The following is a 4,374-nucleotide window of genomic DNA, read 5'->3' as shown; positions in this document are numbered from 1 at the left end:
AGGTGGCAAATGAGGTGAGGAAAGGCTAACCTTGCCATAGTGGAGGACTTGTCAGCCACCTTGTAGAGTTCTTGAGGTATAATCTCATGAACTTCCACCTCTTCTCCAATCATGATGCTATGGATCATGATGGCCCGGTCTATAGTAACTTCAGACCGGTTGCTAGTGGGAATGATTGAGCATTGAATGAACTCCAACCATCCTCTAGCTACAGGCTTGAGGTCCAATCTTCTTAGTTGAACCGGCTTGCCTTTGGAGTCAATCTTCCATTGAGCTCCTTCTACACATATGTCCATAAGGACTTGGTCCAACCTTTGATCAAAGTTGACTCTCCTTGTGTAGGGGCGTGCGTTCTCTTCCATGTTTGGCAAGTTGAACGCCAACCTCACATTTTCCAGACTAAAATCCAAGTATTTCCCCCGAACCATTGTAACATAGTTCTTTGGATCCGGGTTCTTACTTTGATCATGGTTCTTGGTGATCCATGCATTAGCATAGAACTCTTAAACCATTAGGATGCCGACTTGTTGGATGGGATTTGTTAGAACTTCCCAACCTCTTCTTTGAATTTCATGTCGGATCTCTGGATACTCATTTCTTTTGAGTTTGAAAGGGACCTCAGGGATCACCTTCTTCTTGGCCACAACATCATAGAAGTGGTCTTGATGGGCTTTGGAGATGAACCTTTCCATCTCCCATGACTCGAATGTGGAAGCTTTTATCTTCCCTTTCCCCTTTCTAGAGGATTCTCCGGTCTTAGGTGCCATCAATGGTAATGGAAAAACAAAAAGCTTATGCTTTTATCACACCAAACTTAGAATTTTGCTCGCCCTCGAGCAATAAAAGAAAGAATAGATGAAGAAGAAGAAGAAATGGAGGAGAGGGATAGTGGGAAGTGTTTCGGCCAAGAAGGGTGTAGAGGGGTGTGTTGTGTGAATTTGATGAAGAATGGAGGGCTTTATATAGGGAAGGGAGGGGGGAAAGGTTTCGGCCATATTGGTGGGTTTGGGTGGGAAATTGGTTTTGAATTTTGAAGGTAGGTGGAGTTTATGAGGTAGGTTTATGGGGAAGAGTGTTTATGGGGTTGTGTGAAAGAGAGTGGTGAGAAGAAGTGAGTGGAGGTAGGTGGGGATCCTGTGGGGTCCACAGATCCTGAGGTGATCCTGTGGGGTCCACAGATCCTGAGATGATCCTGTGGGGTCCACAGATCCTGGGGTGTCAAGGATTTGCATCCCTGCACCAATTAGGCATGTAAAATGCCTTTGCACACAACTCTGGGTGTTCAGCGCCAGGTTGGTGCCCATTTTGGCTGTTCAACGCCCATTTGTTGCCATTTCTGGCGTTGAACGCTAGAACCATGCTTGTTCTGGGCGTTCAGCGCCAGGATGCTGCCCATTTTGGGCGTTCAGCGCCAGAACCATGCTCTGTTCTGGCGTTGAACGCCAGGCAGATGCTCCTCCAGGGTGTGATTTTTCTTCTGCTGTTTTTGATTCCGTTTTCAATTTTTATATTTATTTTGTGACTCCACATGATCATGAACCTATAAAGACATATAACTAAGAAAAATATTGTTAGATAAATAAAAATTGGGTTGCCTCCCAACAAGCGCTTCTTTAATGTCAATAGCTTGACAGTGGGCTCTCATGGAGCCTCACAGATGTGCAGAGCTTTATTGAAACCTCCCAACACCAAACTTAGAGTTTGGATATGGGGGTTTGACACCAAACTTAGAGTTTGGTTGTGGCCTCCCAACACCAAACTTAGAGTCTGACTGTGGGGGCTCTGGTTGACTCTGCTTTGAGAGAAGCTTTTTCTGCTTCCTCTCCATGGATGCAGAGAGAGATCCTTGAGTTGTAAACACAAGGTTGTCCTTATTTAATTGAAGGATCAATTCTCCTCTATCCACATCAATCACAGCTCTTGCTGTGGCTAGGAAAGGTCTTCCTAGGATGATGGATTCATCCTCTTCCTTTCCAGTATCCAGGACTATGAAATCAGCAGGGATGTAAAGGCTTTCAACCTTTACTAACACGTCCTCTACTTGTCCATAAGCCTGTTTTCTTGAATTGTCTGCCATCTCTAATGAGATTTTAGAAGCTTGCACCCCATAGATTCCCAGTTTCTCTATTACAGAGAGGGGCATGAGGTTTATCCCTGAACCCAGGTCACACAGAGCCTTAAAGATCATGGTGCCTATGGTACAAGGTATTATGAACTTTCCAGGATCCTGTCTCTTCTGAGGCGATGTCAGTTGATCCAGATCACTTAGTTCATTGATGAACAAGGGAGGTTCAACTTCCCAAGTATCAATGACAAATAATTTGGCATTCAGCTTCATGATTGCACCAAGAAACTTGGCTGTTTGCTCTTTAGTAACATCCTCATTCTCTTCAGAAGAGGAATATTCATCAGAGCTCATGAATGGCATAAGGAGGTTTAATGGGATCTCTATGGTCTCTAGATGAGCCTCAAAGTCCTTTGGTTCCTCAGAGGGAAGCTCCTTATTGATCACTGGACGTCCCAGGAGGTCTTCCTCCTTGGGATTCACGTCCTCCTCTCCTTCTTTGGGTTCGGCCATTTTGGTTATGTCAATGGCCTTGCACTCTCCTTTTGGATTCTCTTTTGTATTGCTTGGGAGAGTACTAGGAGGGATTTCAGTGATCCTTTTACTCAGCTGGCCCACTTGTGCTTCCAAATTTCTAATGGAAGACCTTGTTTCATTCATGAAACTCACAGTGGCCTTAGATAGATCAGAGACTAAGTTTGCTAAGCCAGATGGATTCTGCTCAAAGTTCTCTGTCTGTTGCTGAGTGGATGATGGAAAAGGCTTACTATTGCTAAACCTGTTTCTTCCACCATTATTAAAGCCTTGTTGAGGCTTTTGATCCTTCCATGAGAAATTTGGATGATTTCTCCATGATGAGTTATAGGTGTTTCCATAAGGTTCACCTAAGTAATTCACCTCTGCTATTGCAGGGTTCTCAGGATCATAAGCTTCTTCTTCATAAGAAGCCTCTTGAGTACTGTTGGATGCAGCTTGCACTCCGTTCAGACTCTGAGAGATCATATTGACTTGCTGAGTCAATATTTTGTTCTGAGCTAATATGGCATTCAGAGTATCAATTTCAAGAACTCCCTTCTTCATAGGCCTCCCATTATTCACAGGATTCCTTTCAGAAGTGTACATGAACTGGTTATTTGCAACCATGTCAATGAGTTCTTGAGCTTCTGCAGGCGTTTTCTTTAGGTGAATGGATCCACCTGCAGAGGTATCCAATGACATCTTAGATAATTCAGACAGACCATCATAGAATATATCCAGGATGGTCCATTCTGAAAGCATGTCAGAAGGACACTTTTTGGTCAACTGTTTGTATCTTTCCCAAGCTTCATAGAGGGATTCACCTTCTTTCTGTTTGAAGGTCTGAACATCCACTCTAAGCTTGCTCAGCTTTTGAGGAGGAAAGAACTTGGCTAAGAAAGTCGTGACCAGCTTATCCCAAGAGTTCAGGCTGTCTCTGGGTTGAGAGTCCAACCAGATTCTAGCTCTGTCTCTTACAGCAAATGGGAAAAGCATGAGCCTGTAGACTTCAGGATCTACTCCATTAGTCTTAACCGTATCACATATCTACAAGAATTCAGTTAAGAACTGAAAAGGATCTTCAGATGGAAGTCCATGAAACTTGCAGTTCTGCTGCATTAGAGAAACTAATTGAGGTTTCAGCTCAAAGTTGTTTGCTCCAATGGCAGGAATGGAGATGCTTCTTCCATGTAAATTGGAATTTGGTGCAGTAAAGTCACCAAGCATTCTCCTTGCATTGTTGTTGGGTTCGGCTGCCATCTCCTTTACTTGTTCGAAATTTTCAATCAAGTTGTCTCTGGATTGTTGTAATTTAGCTTCTCTTAATTTCCTCTTCAGAGTCCTTTCAGGTTCTGGATCAGCTTCAACAAGAATGCCTTTTTCTCTGTCCCTGCTCATAAGAAAGAGAAGAGAAAAAGAAAAGAAGAAGAATCTTCTATGTCACAGTAAAGAGGTTCCTTATTGTTAGTAGAAGAAAAGAAGAAGAAAATCTGAACTCAGAGAGAGAGAGAGGGTTCGTATTTTTGGTGATGTGAGGAAGAGATGTTAGTAGATAAATAAATAGAAGGAGATGAGGGAGAAGGATTTTTGAAAATAATTTTTTAAAAAGAGTTAGTGATTTTCGAAAATAGTTTTGAAAAAGGTTGGTAGTTTTTCGAAAATTCAAATAAAAAATTATTAGTTAATTAAAAAGAAATTTTTCAAAAAGGGGGGAGATATTTTCGAAAATTAGAGAGAGAGAGTTAGTTAGGTGGTTTTGAAAAAGATAAGAAACAAACAAAAAGTTAGTTGAA

The 4,374-nt window shown here is 42.3% G+C and overlaps 1 non-coding gene across 1 annotated transcript; it reads left to right on the top strand.

The window, feature by feature from the left end:
• Positions 1-3,337: 3,337 nt before the first annotated feature.
• LOC112731157 (small nucleolar RNA R71) lies at positions 3,338-3,445 on the top strand. Its single transcript, XR_003166947.1, has one exon. It is a non-coding gene; the product is annotated as a small nucleolar RNA R71 (small nucleolar RNA).
• The last annotated feature ends 929 nt before the right edge of the window (positions 3,446-4,374 follow it).

The sequence above is a fragment of the Arachis hypogaea genome, chromosome 12 (genome assembly GCF_003086295.3).
Source record: "Arachis hypogaea cultivar Tifrunner chromosome 12, arahy.Tifrunner.gnm2.J5K5, whole genome shotgun sequence".
In the NCBI taxonomy this organism is placed as follows: Eukaryota; Viridiplantae; Streptophyta; class Magnoliopsida; order Fabales; family Fabaceae; genus Arachis; species Arachis hypogaea.
Note: the sequence above shows the minus strand (reverse complement) of the source record. Positions and strands in the feature narration are given on the sequence as shown.